This window comes from Balaenoptera physalus (genome assembly GCF_965194825.1).
Source record: "Balaenoptera physalus genome assembly, chromosome: 7".
Classification (NCBI taxonomy): domain Eukaryota; kingdom Metazoa; phylum Chordata; class Mammalia; order Artiodactyla; family Balaenopteridae; genus Balaenoptera; species Balaenoptera physalus.
In genome coordinates this window covers 94,415,424-94,431,493 of record NC_138886.1, presented here as the reverse complement: position 1 = coordinate 94,431,493, position 16,070 = coordinate 94,415,424, and the positions used below count along the sequence as shown (strand labels likewise).

At 45.3% G+C, this 16,070-nt stretch overlaps 1 pseudogene across 1 annotated transcript; it reads right to left on the bottom strand.

Annotated features, from left to right (window-relative positions):
* Positions 1–836: 836 nt before the first annotated feature.
* LOC309664499 (dendritic cell-specific transmembrane protein-like) lies at positions 837–7,286 on the bottom strand (annotated as a pseudogene). The gene is made up of 3 exons: positions 5,610–7,286; positions 1,936–2,242; positions 837–1,009 (listed from the first exon to the last, which is right to left on the bottom strand). The product of its transcript is annotated as a dendritic cell-specific transmembrane protein-like (transcript).
* Positions 7,287–16,070: the final 8,784 nt, after the last annotated feature.

Below are 16,070 nucleotides of genomic sequence, written 5' to 3'. Positions count from 1 at the left end.
AATTGTGCTATGGTTATGTAAGACGTTAATGTTCGGGGATGAGGGGTGATGGGTAAATGGAACACTGTACTTACTATTTGGCAACTTTTTTGTAAGGCTGAAACATTTTCAAAATGAAAAGTTAAAAAATTGTTTTAAAATTTTAATGTTTCTTCATTTCTTCCCATTCTGGCACTTTAGAGATAATAGAATCAGTATTTTTTCCCTCTTAGGTATTTTGAATATAGGGGAAATAGGCCCCTGTACTGTAGAGTGTACATCGATTATAGTGAAAAAGAGGCCCAAGATGCACATTGTAGGAAGCCTCTCATATGATTTTAATAAATGTGTTCTCTAAATAAATGCGGCTAGAGGACTTGGTAGAAGAGGAAGAACAAAAGAGATCCAGGAAAGTAGAGGATAGGAGCAGAGCAGGTGGTGAGAAGAAATTAGGAGCTGCTGGAGATGGGTTTTGGAAAGAGTTCTTGAATAAAGGGGCAGGGGGAGGCCAGACAGTTGTGGGTAGGAAATAGCTATGAAGGATATTAAGAAGGGCAGAGAAGGGACAGAAGCATTTAAAGATATTTTGCTGGCATCATACATGTATGTTCTCCTTGATATTTGTTTGTGAGCCTGCAGTAGAGATTTTGATTTTTTCCAGTTTTTTTCTTTGAATATTACTCTATGCTGAGACTCTCCTCGAAGGGCCTGGTTCTAGTCGTGTTACACTGAGATACAGTCCAGATCATGTGCCCTGTTTGTGAGACAGACAACACAACAATTTATCTGGTAGCCCTTTGGCCCTTATGGAAAAAAGTAGCTTGGCGCTGCAAACTCAAACTGCTGAAGGACCGTGCAGTGCAGTTCTCTGTTGCTGGGCATGAGTAAGGGTCACCATCAGGAGACTTAAGGAGAATTGCTGGAGCAGCGTGGCTGAGGAGCTGCATGGGGCCTCTCACGGGCTCTCTTCACTGGCAATGTCCATTTGTTTCCTCCCAATCATTTTCAGGACTGGAAGCCAGAAATGAATCTGAAAAGACACGAAGCTGGATGAATGAGCATTAGAGTCATTTCAAATGCCACTGACACAAACTTTTCACAAGACTTTCAAACGGCCAGAAAAGCTTATCCTTAGGTATTATTTTGGTCTCTCATTGTCTATGAAGTATTTTCCAGTTCTGGAAGTTGTAGATAGCTGATGGCAACAATGCAAATGATTCTTGTCTATGAACATGCAAATGAATTTCACCCTGCAGAGTACAATTGATCCTCCCATCCTCCCTTGTGGAAGAAGCCGGTTTTGTATCTATTAAGCAAATTCATTTTGGTATTCACGATGGCCTGTATACATGTGTGATTTAAACCGTTCTTTGAATTGGTTGGAGTTTCTTACTGTTCCGTCTTTAATACGTTGAATAAAATCTTTGACAAGTGTTCATTTTATATGTGTATGGAAGTCATTATGTTATCATATATATGTATAAATATATACATATCATATATATATATCTCATCATATATATTTTTTAATGCTGGAGGATGAGCAAATTCTTTGGCGTTTACCAAGCTGTAGTAGATACTTCCCTTCTGTTATTTATCTATCCCGGTAAAGTAACTCTGACTGGGTATTGTTCTTTAACAGCCATTAGGGCCTTCCCAGTAGCTTTTCTACAATATGACCGAATGTACTCAATTAAAAAATCAGTGTTTTGAAGGCTATCTTGTAGAATCCTCTGGACCGTCATTGCTGTAGAGTCTTCTGGAGTTAGCCATGTACATCCATTCCCCGTCACTGCCCACCCATCCTACCCCCCCCCCACCCGCCCCAAAACAGTGTCCTATCTGTTGCTGGGGATATAAGCCCTAATGTAAAGTTGAAGAGTGCTTTGAAATTCCATTTGCCCTTCAAAATCAAAATTTCCCTAATTACAGGTTATAACCCTATTTTGGCTTTACCTTTGTGAAGTACAGACTCAGTTTCCTTTTTACTTCTCCCACTGGCTGCTTTGATCGTTTCTTCAGTAGCTTTGCATGTAGGTATCGGATGCGCTCCCTCTGCACACTTGGGTAGAAGGATGCTGACACCAGGATTTTAAGTTGCATCAGGATGGAGGACAACAGTCCTAGCATCACTAGTATCACAAGAATAAAACTGAGAGGAATCCAGGTCTTAGACAGAAGTAGCTTTGGTTTAGGGAGGCAACTGGGTTCAAACAGATATATTAAATGAAGAATCATGGATGATGTCTTGAGCTTCTTGTTTCTAAAATGAAAGAATAAAATCATCAAGATCCATGCCATTTTCATACTCTGTCCTTATCTTTCTCAATATTGCCCCGTAGCACGTAACATTTATCTTAAAATATGCAGGGAGCTTTGGCTGAAGGGGCTATCCCTGCTCCTTTTATGTGCTATGATTGGAATAAAGGAGAAGGGATGAATTTTAGTTGTAGCCACTGCAGAGTTTTCCAAAGTGGGACTGTGGAAATATAGATTTCCTTGAGAGAAGGATATCAGATAAGTTTGTTTGCTCTGTCCTTTCTTTAGAGAGTCACGATGGCCATGAGACTGTTGAAGGTGCTGAGAAGAAAGCAGAGAAATTCGCTTAACTTCAGCCAACGATTCTCCTATTAATTTTGACCGCATAACCCATTTTTATGGAACACCTATTTCTACACTTCAGAGCATGTGGGACTAATGAAAGGTGGTTTTCGCTTAACTGGGGGAGAAGTTTTTTTTGTAGCAGAGCCCCTCAAGACCCAGTCATAGCCTCTCCATCTCAACAAACACCTTGTCAGCAGACCACAAGGTGATAAAGATGTGGAGGCATTAAATTATGTTCTAAGTCATCCTTCTAGAGCTTGAGGTGGCGGGGGTGGGGGGGTGGAATTATTCTTGATGCAAGAATACAAAGAAGAGTATATTTACTGAAAGTGGCTCTAAAATCCTATTTATAGAGGTCTCAAAATAGGACATTTTCGCATCTCTCTTAGATGATAGGAGGGGCGCATTCCTTCCTGCTTGAAGGCAAGAGAATAAGCCAGTTGCTCTCAACAAGCTGACCCAGAGGGCAGATGACATTGAGCCACCCAGCCAAGCCACCAGCAAGAGAAGTGTGTGCTGATTCAGCTCTTACTTTTCCCTGACCTGAGAAAGCCATATACTCTCTTGGTGGATTTGTTTTCCCATTTGGTAAAACAGGAATTAATGGACCAGATCCTGCCCATGAATAAACTACTCCCAGTGTAAATTAAGCACCTTGGGGATGGAGCATTAACGTTACAGACTGGAGTACTTAGTAAGTTATTATCACCCCAACACCCTAGAGCCCTGGGGCCCAGAGGAGGAAAATGACTTCTGAAAAGAACTCAGTCACACCCAGAGAACACCGCGCACCTTCGATTTACCCCAATACCTGTGAAAAATCTGGAAACTCCAAAACCTGGGACTTCTACACAAATGTCAAGTCAGATCTGCAATTTCCCCAGCACTGTGGCTAAGCACTAGAAAGCATTTGTGTTGCCTCTCCTTTTCTCTTATTAAAAAGACAGTTCACCTACGATTAAATAGAGAGATTTCAGTCCCCAGAGCAGAGGCATGCATTCTTTTCAATACTGTTGAAGAAACAAACACATCGATTGAGTCAGTGATGAGAAATCCTGCAATAAGAAAGCAGCGGGTGTCCGGTCTGGGAAGAAGTTATTTAGTCTAGGAATCTAACTGGGGATTTTGCAGCTGGGAGTCAGGGCTTCAGAAAGGTTGTCAACACTTTTGTACGGGCTTGGTGGAGGGTAACAAACTCTCAAAATACCGAGCAATGTACTAAATGGTACCCCAATGTTTTAAAATGTGTTTGCCTCTCTCAAGTAGACAATTTGCCAAGATGGTAGGGAGTAATGGATGGAAGATTCACTCTGGTATCAGACAGTCCTGAAAAGTTAATGCAGACCAGTGCTGGGCACATAGTAGGTGCTCAATAAGTAGCGACTGTAGCTATTTTTACTTACAGTGTCCACCCATCCAGCCAGGTCTATTCACGTCGTTTCCCACTTTTCTTCTTTATTTAAAATTGTATAAAAGTGGGAGAAACCTTGAGCCAATGTTTCTTTTCTTGCTTGACTTCTCCTTTGCAAATCTGCTGCAATGGAGAGACCAGGAACCTCCAAGGGCATCGTGGGATAAGGGCAGGGCACTGCCAGTTACATGGAAGCCGGCTGCTGGTGGCACAGCCTCCCAGGCTCGGCAGGAGAGAGTTTGAGACGAGCTCCCACAGCAGTCTCGCGCTCGCATCTGTTCTGCGCCCACCACCCTGCTGTCATTGTGAGCATACGTGGTGGCCTCCCCCGCCAGGACGTGAGCCCCTCGATGGCAGCCATCACGGTCTAGACAACTTTGCATCCCCAGGACCCAGCAACACCCCAAGATGTATTTGCCAGGACATTGTCATTGGAAAGCTTCTGGGCCTTTTTTGGAAGGCAGACTTGCTTTTCTCCACTCGTCTATCTAAAACAGTGAGAATTCACAAAACAGGCATGGATTTTGGCTCAGAGAGAAATAGATGAGAGAGGAGCAAAAAGATAAAGAAGGAGAGGAAGAACTGAGAGGGGAAGATCAAAAAAGGGACTACAGGAGGGGAATGCACTATGGGGGAGAGGAGGAGAGAAGCCCTTTTACCAGCCGCTGCCCCGTATCAAGCCTGGCTGAAAATCTTGTTTGGCTTTCATCTGAAACACTGTTTCCATTATCCACCCTCCTCCAGATATGTAGAGCAACGGGGGGGGGGGGGGGGGGGGTCCTTGTAATTAACTGAAGACTTCAGAGGAAGCAGAGGGCTCAGAGTAATCAACTCTGAGAAGCAGCCCAGGATTAGGCGGGGCAGGGGCCAGACAGTACCTGCGGAGCCAGGAGAAAAGGGGAGGGAGAGTGTGGATGCAGCAGGAGCAAATGGGCTTTCAAAGGAGGGTTTCCAGGTCCCCTTCTGCTCTTCCCCTGTGAGATTGCCCCAGCAGAGGCACAGTCTATTGTGGCTCGATAAAGAGGAGGGAAAAATCAGACATATGGAAACAGTAGATGGCATGTTCACCAGCCCAGGCTAGTGCACACCACCCAGCGCGCATGACATTCACACACACACACACACACACACGTGCACATGTACACACACACAACTACACACACTACGTGTGCACATGCACACAGAGGCACACACTAGACACACGTGCACGTTCCACCTAGCGCAGAACGCTACGTTTAAAAACAAATAAGACAAGTATCTGACAGTATCCAGATCCTCTGAAATGTCTACATAATCATAAATTTCCACAGGGAAAAATGGAAAAGAGAAAAGATGGGATGAACAAAGACCATGGTCTCCTCTGTTGCAGTACAGCTGCCACAGGAAACTAATACAGTGATCAAAAATGTTCAGCGTGTTCTCATACTCTAACATTGGGGTTTCAACTCAATCTAACCAACATTTTGGGTGTTCTTCCTACATGCCAGGCTTTGTGCCAGGCACTGAGGATCCAGAGGGGAATAAGCCACTGCCCTGCCTTGGGAAGTTCACGAGCTTTTGCAAACACACAGCAAACAGCTGGGATACACAGTGAGACGGGCCTGCGAGCACCTACCTCTCTGTGCAACTGCAAGTGAACCTCAAGCCCTGGCAAGCTTTGGAAATGTTTGCTGACGGAGAAGATGAGCCAATACAGCAGATAATCTATGGCTGCAAACAACACCCAGATGTAGAGATGGGTAAGCACCGGGAGGAAAAACAGCCCCAGGTTTTTCCTGTCTTTAGGAGTCAGCCAGAAAGATGGGATGATGACATACTTCTTCCTTTCCTGCTTATTCAGTGGGAGGACGCAGGGCCTCTGTGCATGCCTCTCCCTCTCGTCAAACTGAACAAATTGTCTGGTGATGTAGATGTTCTCAAACTTCCAACCACAGGAGCCCCAAAATCGCCTCATGAAGAGGCCAGTGCCCAGTAGCACCAGCAGAAGCCCTGTGAGGGCATATAGCTGCCGCCCCAGGCAAGACAACACCTCTGTCGCCGTCACTACCTGGTACAAGACATGCAGGGCTCTGTCTGTAGTGTCATTGAGCTGTGCCTCCAGGGCTTGGCTGGGACTAAAAAGAGAGACCTCCAGGGTTTGGTTCCAAGAAACAAGGTCATCAAATAGACTTAGGTGAGTGGCAAGGCCGTATATCCACTGAATTGCTTCAATATATTTTTTCAAAAGTGGAAAATGGATGGAAAAGCTCTTTGCCCTTAGGTTGCAAGTCATACTGTCCAGGAGACCTTTAAAGTTGTGAAAAATATTTTCCACGTGTCCAAAGATTACTATCCCTGTGCCAGCGGTGATCAAAGCGTTCCTGCCTTCACGCAGGCCACACGAGAGGAAGAAGAGCAGAATGAAACACCGTGCGTGCTTGGAGCAGCACAGCAGAGCACACGTGACCATCCAGGAGGTGGTGAAGACTACGAATGAGGACAGAAGCCAGGAGAAGGCCCCAGAGAGGAGGCCCACGGAAATGAAAGCAACAAAACAGCAAGTGCCCAAATGTTGGGTGAAGTCCATCCATCCAAGGCTCCTTGGAGACACATACGTCCTCCAAAGACTGAGGAAGATATTGGTGCCTGAGGCCCAGACACCCATGCTCCCTGTGTCCCTGGAAATGAAAGAGAAACAGGGTCAGATGTTACGTTTAAATGTCCTCTGTCACTTTGTAAAGGGCACGATGATAGATTGATTGCAAAAAATGGCCGTAATTTCTTACCCTTCTCAGTCTCTACACTATTACTAAACCAAACTTGGGCCCGCTCACCACCAATCCACTGACACTGGATTGTGCTGAAGGGAAGTGCAGAGTTTATTGCAAGGTGGTGCCCAGTGTGGCCAAGCAAGGAGAACGGGCAGCTTGCGTTCAAAAGACCCGAACTCAATATAAATGAGTTTATTTACAAAACAGAAGTAGATTCACAGACATAGAAAACAAACTTATGGTTACCAGAGGGGATAACGAGATGGGGAGGTGCGGGGGAGCTAAATTAAAACTTTGGGATTAACTGCTATGTATAAAATAGGTAAACAACAAGGACCTACTCTACAGCACAGGGAACTATATTCAGTGTCTTGTAATAACCTATAATGGAAAAGAATCTGAAAAAGAATATATATACAAATGTTTATGCATAACTGAGTCACTTTGCTGTACACCTGAAGCTAACACAACACTGTAAATTAACTACACTTCAATTAAAAAAACACGGTTTAAAAAAAAGAGACCTGAACTCCGCAGTGGCTTTCGGGGAAGGGTTGTTAAAGGCAAGGTGAGGGAGAGGCTTGCAGGTGCCTGATCAGCTTGGTACATCCTTCTGATTGTGGGTGGTGAGGTAACAGTGTGATGTTTCGGGAATTAACATCATCAACCTCTGGTTCCAACCCCTCTGGGGTCTACATGCTTATTGTCACATGCAGTTAACTTCTTCCACCTGGTGAGGGTTTTAATGTCTGCAAAACACCTCAAGGATATGGTTCAGGTTATTATCTACAGCCTTGAGGAGGCACTAAAAGTCCTTGACTTTGTGTTATGGCTAAACTCTTATTATTTTGTCTTACTTGACTCTTTTCCTTTGTTTCTGCATTTTCTCACTTTTCTCATTAAATTTGCTCTTTGGACTTAGGGGGAGGCCTACGAGGCTAAAGCTTTTCTACAAACAAGAGGTGGGGGACACGGGGTCTGTCCCTGGGGAGGCCCCACAGGGTCCTGCTCAGTTTCTGCACATCCTTGCAAAGTGACATTACAGCTTCTCCCATCAAGAAGTGAGAGAAATAGAATCACATGGTGGGGTTTATTTCTCCAGTCCTTGAATTTGGGATGGCCTTGTGACATCATCGGCCAATGGAATGTGGCAGAAGTAATAGTATGCCTATCCTGAGTCTATGATTCCCTCCTGCCTCTCTTGGAACCCTACTACTAACTTGTTGACAACTCCAGGTGTATTAGCTTCTATTGCTGCTGTAGCAAATTTCCACAGACTTAGTGGCTTATAGAAACACATATTTATTCTCTCACAGTTCTAGAGGTCAGAAGTCTAAAACTGGTCCAGAGGGCTACAGAGGGCTGGAGGTTCTAGGGGAAAATCCATTTGCTTGCCTTTTCCAGCTTCTAAAGGCCACCTATATTCCTTGGCTTGTGGACTCTCCTCCATCTCAAAGAGAGCAATGTTGCATCTTCTTTTCTTTCTGACCTCTGCTTCCATCCTTATATCTTCTCTCATGACTCTGATCTTCCTGCCTCCCTCTTCAAAGGACCCCTGTGACTATACTGGGGCCACCCAAGTAATCCAGGGTAATCTCTCCATCTCAAGGTCCTTAACTCAGGCACATATGTAGAGTTTCTTTTACCATGAAAGGTAACATAGTCATAGGTTCTGGGCATTAGGACATGGACATCTTTGGTAGGGGCTCGGGGGGTGGGGTCATTCATCATGTCATACCAGGTTGGGCTGCTGAATGACAAGAGGAACATGACCAGTCTATTCCATCAACTCAGCCAATAGCCAGTCAACTGCCAGATACGTGAAATGGGGCATCCTAGGCCAGCCAGGCCCCAGCCACCAGCTGATCACAGATACTTGAGCAATAAGAAATGCTTATTTACTTTGAGCCCCTGAAATCTGTGCTGCTTTTTTGCACAGCGATTGTTAACTGATAAAAGCAGCAATCCTGTGCCATGGGTCTTATTAATTGAAACAAACCTTAGGTTGATGGACAGGCTGAAATTTCAACAAACTGCATTATATAAGATCACTTTCTGACAGTCATCTATTTTTTCTTGTGCCCTAAGTTTACAGACAAGAAAGCAAACCAAAGGCATCCAAACTTAAACGTGGCATTGGACTGAGGCCATTGTTTTCAGCTCTGTAACCATTCTGCCTTCCCTCCCTTGCTCCTACCCTCTGCGTGCAGTTCTCTCCTGAGAATCTTACAAGGAAAATGAGAATATTTTGTCACCGAGTTAATCATCTTTTCTTTTTTCCCAGATCTGGCATAACAAAAGTGAAGGTGCTATGGGGCTGCTACTGCCCTGTCTGTCATGCAGATTTAGGTGTGTGAGGCACTCAGAGAGCCTTGGGTTCATTTGGGATGATACAAAATAAATTTGAGCTATCTTAATTGACATGAAAATATCTAATGAGCATTATACCCTATGTATGGAATTTTAACGAAGACATTGATCAGTTTTTAAACACTCTCAAATAAATCCCTTCTCACGTCAAATATTTTGGGGCTGGATTTATGGAGTAGCTTAATACTGTTTGAGCCAGTGAATTACACTGGTAATGTGAGAAAGGTATCCAGTCACTGGCGGGAGGGCATGAACTGAGCAACCTGAAGGGAAGAAATGGCTCTCTTTTTGGGTTCGGGCGCAATGGGGTCAATGTAGGACAGAAATGAGATGGGGAAATAGGCAGGTTAGGAACAAACCTGTGGAAGTATCTTCAGCAATAATATAGAGGGCTTGCAGCTCCTGCACATAATCTGAATGGTAAAGTTCAGTGCAGAGAAGAGATACAGGGAGACATTGTGTTGAAGAAGGGTCATTACCATGTGGGACTGGCCTTACAGAAGATTCGAGATCCTCCCTAAGAAGGCGGTCTTACTCCATCCGGAGGAAAGGAAATTGGAAGAAATGGACATTAGAGTGGGGACCAGCAAAAGAACAGAGTTCTTTTTTCCTGCAAGCTTGCTGCCTTTCAGAACTGGAGGTTGATTTGGAGGTTGGCAGTACTCCTGCGCACCAAATCCACTCCTATGCCTCTGTGAGCCCCAGAAATCACTGATAGCCCCTGTGCTCCTGAACTGTCCCCAGCCTTGCTGGTGCGAGTCAGCCCTGCTTCATTGCCTGGGTCGGAGGACTTGATCAGTCAGCCGTGAGCAGGGGGACAGTGGGCAGGATGCCCAGCACCACAGCAAATTGGGAGGTGCTGCCTCTCCTCCTAGGTGTGTCCCCATTTGCTTTCTTCGGTATGGGTTTGGATTTGGCCCCAAACCATTATCTGAGTAATTGGTACACTAATAGATAATAATTGTCTATTATGTCCTAGGAGCACTTTATATATAGCATCTCTCTGCATCCTCCCTAAAGCCTCTGGAGGTTGCTTTTCACACAGTGGACGCCGAGGCTTAGAGTGCTTGCTGAAATGTGTCAGCGATCACACGGAGAGTAGGTGGCACAGCAGAATTCAGAGCAGGTCTCCCTGTCCCCTGAGCCACGCCCAGATTCCACGGCTCTGGGTTATGTGACAGGATGCTCAGCTTACTGTATCTGCTGGAAACACATCACACTTTCTGTCAGTGACTGTTTAAGAGCTGATTTGTATATCACAAATCCATTTCTATCTGCTCATTTTTTTGCATCAAAATAGTTTACCCTGTAAGAATGTTTCTCAAATCAGCAGATTTTTCTCTACAGCAAATCAAAAATCCCAGCTGTTTCATTTTTTTCTAATATCCTTTATGAGGTACCATGTTGCTTGCTGTCTAAAAAATTAATAATGCAGATTTTAGATTCATTTTCCCCTCCTCTTGCCTTCATCCTTGTACAGTGTGTTCTTTATAAAGAGATTTCTCTGCAAGTGAGAAACAGATTTATGGATACATTAAAATTTTAGCCTTCGGCAATACAATCTAATAACAAATAAGATATATTACTGCAGTTTTGTCTTGTAAGAGGCACATGTTTTCTTAACAAGCAACAGATCTAATATTATTCCCCTTTGTTTTTGTGCTGAAAACAGCATGTCACCAAAAGACATCAAAACTTTCTGCAGCAAGAGGACCAAATGCCTTCTCTCCTATTTTATAGCTCGAGCCACAGAGGCGCGTTTGGACCACAAGCTCAGGGCTGGTGTTCCAGTCTGCCCTTCCTCTCACTGTTGAATGTGGCCTTGATTTCTTCACCAATCTTTGTTCCTCATTTTCCCTACTTGAATAAAAGACCTGCCTGAGCTCCTTCCTGGTGAGGTTTAAGGAGGGAAGCTTTGGCAAGCACGTTAAGATGGCCTGGAGATAAGGTGCCTAGGAAATGCAACCCGTTTCTTCTTGTTTCTTTGCTGCCACAGCAAATTGAGAACGTCCCTCCTCTGAGGCTCTTTAGGCAAGGCTTCAATGTCCCAACGATGAGAGGCTCAGAGGCAGGAGCTGGATTGCACCGCCTTCCCAGCACTAATGTTTGACACGTTGCCTTTAGATGTCTGTTGATTTCTATCCTCTCGCTCCTGCAGAGGTGCAGTCATTCTGCTGGTCTTTCTTTCTCCAGACGGCCCCAGTTCTTTCCTTTTAGAAAAATCAGGGAATCAGGATTTGGACAAGCTCGTTATTTATTCCTTTCTCAAAGACTTTTTCAGGCAGATACCCAGATTCTTAAATTTTACTTTTAGAGCTGGAAGAAATATTATAGGTGAGAGCTTCTTAAACTTGAGGATGTTATCACTGGGGGAGTCTTGTCAAAATGCAGATTTTGATTTCAAAGGTCTAGACTGGCACCTGAGAGTTTGCTTTCCTAACAAGTCCCAGGCGGTACTGATGCTGGTCATCTGACGACCAGGCACTGTGTAGCAATCTCTAGAATTCAGGACTGTCTGATAGCACGTTCAGCGGTGATGGAAACGTTCTGTATCTGTGCTGTCTAACATGGTCAGCACTAGCCTGATGTGACAATTGAGCACGGAGGGCTGGTGCAACTGAGGAGTTGAATTTTTAACTTTATTTAGTTTTAATTCATTTAAATTTAAATAGTCACACGTGGCTGGTTTCTATCTACTGAACGGCACAGCTCTAGATGAGCAACACCTGGCCGGCTGGTTTCCGCAGATGAGGAAACGAAAATCCAAGGAGGCGACTGGGCTGGCCGAGGCTGTCCTAGACTAGAGGCAGCAGTGGGAGGGAGACCCCAGTTTTCTACCACAATGTGACACATTTCCCATCACATCAACATCTCATTTCTGACTCTTCAGGAAACCTGTTTTAAAATTCCTACCAGAGTTCCTAAGCAACCGAGTTAAAATTTCCCACATACCAAATTTGCCTTTAGGCATCACAAAATACATAATTAGAAAAGTGGACAAGCAAAATAGTAATAATAATAGATAATAGTTACCAAGTTGTTACCAAGCGTCTGGCCACTGTTATGGCATCCAAAATACATTATTCCTAATTTTCACAGTAGCTCTGTATGATTATATAGATACATTTTAGATGAGGAAACTGAGGCTCAGAGAGGTTTAATAACTTGTCCAAAGTCACACAGCGAGTAAGTAGAAGAGCCAGGATTCTAACCCATGTTTACGTGGCACTGAGGGTTCAGAACAGGCAAGTTTCTCAGACTCTCTTTAACATGATCCTCAAAGAGTTGCTTCTAATTTTGGTTGAAATATATTCCCAGAATCCCAATTATGGGCGAATCCTGAAATGCCATTCAACACTGTAGGTATAAACTCTCCTTGCGTTGTCATCTGCATGGGGTGTCCTCCACCTCCTCTGTCAGCACAGCCTAACTGAACCCTCCAGAGCTGACTACAGATCTCCATCAGGTGTCGGGCCCATCCTGGTCTGAGGTCTAGGCTGCAAGGCATTCGTTCTCAACTGAACCGTCTCTCCCAGCGTCAGGGGATGAGAGCAGCATTCAGTGTTGGTCCCCACCTTCTCTGCTGAGCTGGGGGTTAGGGTCGGGGTTTTCCCTTTGCTGGTAAATTAGGGCAGTGTGGGCAGCACTGAGCCTTTACACGCCTGCAGGGGTCAGACAGGCTCTGAAAAGAGTGAAGAAAATCAAGAGATACAGAGACTTCCTGGGGGGCAGGGGTGTGGGCAGTGGGTCCTGGGGGGCTGGGAGCCCATGTCCCAGCTGAAGTTGCAGGAGTCCAGCCCAGCAGATTTTCTTCGAGGCTGTACACAGACCCAGTGTTACCAGATTTTCTGATTTTTTTTTTTTTTTTAAGAGAAGCCAGAAACCTAATTTTCTTTGGATAGCATCTCCTGATTAAAAAAAAAAAAAAAAAAAAAAGTTTGGCTCAAATTATTTTTGAATAGTCTGACACTGATTTTGGCTACTGGTTGTCAGTTTGCAACCCTTGGTGTTTGGGGAAATCATCACGTGACTTCCTCCTCTTCTCTCTGCCCGGCCTTCCTCCTCCCCTTCTCCTTCTCCAGTCATCTGAATTACTTTACCCTCTTTTTATTCCCTGGTACCTTTTAAAATCATGCTGTAGGCCAGATTCCAGTCTCATGCATAAAGGTTTTTCTCTATGCCTTGGGAATATTTTTTCCCCAAAGATCTCTAGCTCTATTTTATTCCCTTCTCTTGCTCTCCTGGATTGAGCCCTTCCCTCTCTCTCCATTGCTTCTTCCAGCAGCAGCTAAAAGGCTAACCTGATCCCTTTAACCTGCAGTTTCTCTTTACGGTGCCTCCATTATCAGTAATGTTTATCTCAACATCAGTGTCTCCCCAGGACCGTGTACCTGCTTTTTTGCTTTTACCAATGGCAATATCCCAAGAATAATTACCACTTTTCTGCCTTTATCCCTAAACTCCAGTTTGCGCCACAACCCGGGGCCAGGAAACCACAGCTGCAGTTCACAGGAGAATATCACCAAGGACCCATCTCTCTTTCACGGGATGAAAGGAGTTTTTGTGTGGCTGGGTGGGAGGGAACGAGTTACGGAACAGGGGCAGTGATGAGAAGCTCCTGGTCCAAGCGCGGAGCCACGCAGAACTGTGTGGTCTGTGTATCCAGCCTGAGCCCACACTTATCTGCTTTCACGCAGAGCTGAGCTGCTGCCATGGGAAACAGAAGCGGCCAGGCTTCTCCATCAACCTGCGCACGCCAGCAAAACGCCGGCTGTGAGGTGCATAGGCAGTGGATTGGATTGTTTTCCCCGGGGGGTACTAAACGTCAGTGGCAGCAGCAAAAGCCCTGGCACGGAGGACACAGGCTCCCAGCCCCCAGCCCCAGCCCCAGAGCCCTGTTCGCCCACGTTGCTGGGGAGTCAGGGCGATGAACATTCCTGTGTTGTCCTGTGGTTCCTTTGAGCGCAGATGAACTCTCGAGGTGCAAAGAACGCATCCTTTGCTTCAGATACAAGGCCCAGTCAGCAGCTGTGACAATAATAACTAGAGCCTCCAAAGTGGCCCAGCCTGGGCGCCTTCAAGATTGGGGGGATATTGAAAAAGCACGTCACCAGTGTCGCTCTGGCGCTGGCAAACAGAAACCCACAGGATCATTGCTTTTGCAAGTGCAGGAGAAACCAATGCAGCCTTCTTTGGGGAAGGACCCAGAGGACAGGGAACTCAACGCGGTCCTATTGCTTCCCTCCTTCCCCAAGTGGGGAGCCCTCACCTTGTCTGACAGCCTGAGATTTCCAGTAAGTGAGACCTGCTCCTTCTGACCCGGCTCCCCATGCAGAAGCCAGTGGCTTATGCTCAACAAGCCCAGATACAGTCTGCAGACAGCCTGGGGGAAAATAAACCCCACTGCCGATGTTCTCTTTCTCTGCTTCTCCGACCCGCTCTGCTAATCCCCTGTGGGAACCTAGTCTAACACATCAGCCTCTCATTGACCTCAGGACTTGATGGGAATCTCATTTTAAAGGGGATTTGGAGAAAGGGCAGAGTGGGATAGAAAAAGACCACGGGGCAGGGAGACAGGAGACCTGTGGTCCGGCCTGCATGTGACCTTGGATAGGTCACTTCACCTCTGGGGACCACAGCTCCCTTGGGTCCTGCCAGCCCACAGTCTCGGAAATAAAGGCAAAGGAGAGTGGCCGAGCCCACTCTGGGTGCTGGCATTTTGCAGAAGCCCAGCACCGGTAAGGGGGACAAAAGGAGGACGGAGCGTTTCTTGTCCTTTTCTCTTTTTCTTTCTTTCTTTTTTTAAAGCTCTTGCAAACTTATAAATTGGTCGGGAACGCAGTGTTCCCTGAGCTTGCCAAAATAGCTCGAGCAGTGCCAAGAGGTGAAATGAATTCCTCATAATTTTGTTTTCATCGTTCTTGCCTTGGGAAAGCCAGCGAACGTCTTCTTCTCTGAAAGCAACCTTCACACAAGAAAGGAAAGATTAATGAGAGCTACTGGGTAAACAGAGGAGTGTCTACAGAAAAATTCAGTCCGGCATGGCACTGTCTGTGAGGCCTGGCAGCCTTTCCGAGCCAGCCCTGCTCCTCTCCCCGACCCGAGGCTTGGCTAACAGATCAATTCTTCAAAAGCCAGGGATGGCCCAAGTCCACACAGCTGTTCTGTTAAGAAGATGCTCAAGCTGCAGTCCTCCCTGAGATGAGGGATTCAGATCCCTCAGGCCAAGTTTAACAAAGACTTTCTGGTATTTCTGTACAGAGGTAAACAAACTGTCGGGGATAGAGGCAGAGGTTTAAAGTTTCCTCTGGTCTCCACTGTTTATTCCAATTTACTAATACTTAATTTTTTCTTATAAAAAAAAAAAGCAATTTCAAAATCAAGATTATTCTGAAAGTTTACTTACAGGCTCTTCTCAGGTTCTTCTCTGAGTGCAAAAATGCCCTTTCCTAGGGCTCTGAGTCTTGATATAGAACACGGAAAAAGGAACCAGAAGTGACAAGAGGGTCACATAGCCATGAATCAACCTCTTTAATTCCCCAGAGAAGTGACTAAGTCGTTTAATATTGACAAAGGGGATAACAGATGCAAAGAAACTACATATTTCTTTCTAATATTTTTGTCGGAATAGATGTTGCAGAAATCAATCCTAGAAAATAATGAAATAGGGTATTTTCAAACGTCAGAGAGTAAGTTACGAAAACTTGGGTGGTCTCTTGCCCTCTTCCTCTTCTTCCTTCATTCATACTCCCCACCCCCATCCCTACCCCCACAGGTGGGACCAAACATTCACCATCTCCACTCCCAACCTCAGCTGAAGAGACAAATTGCATGAAGGAGCCACCTCTGTCTTGATGACTCAAGAGAGGTGTAGTAATCTGTGTCATGCGTCTCAATCTTTTTTTTTTTTTTTGTAACATGTATTTATTTATTTGGCTGTGCTGGGTCTTAGTTGT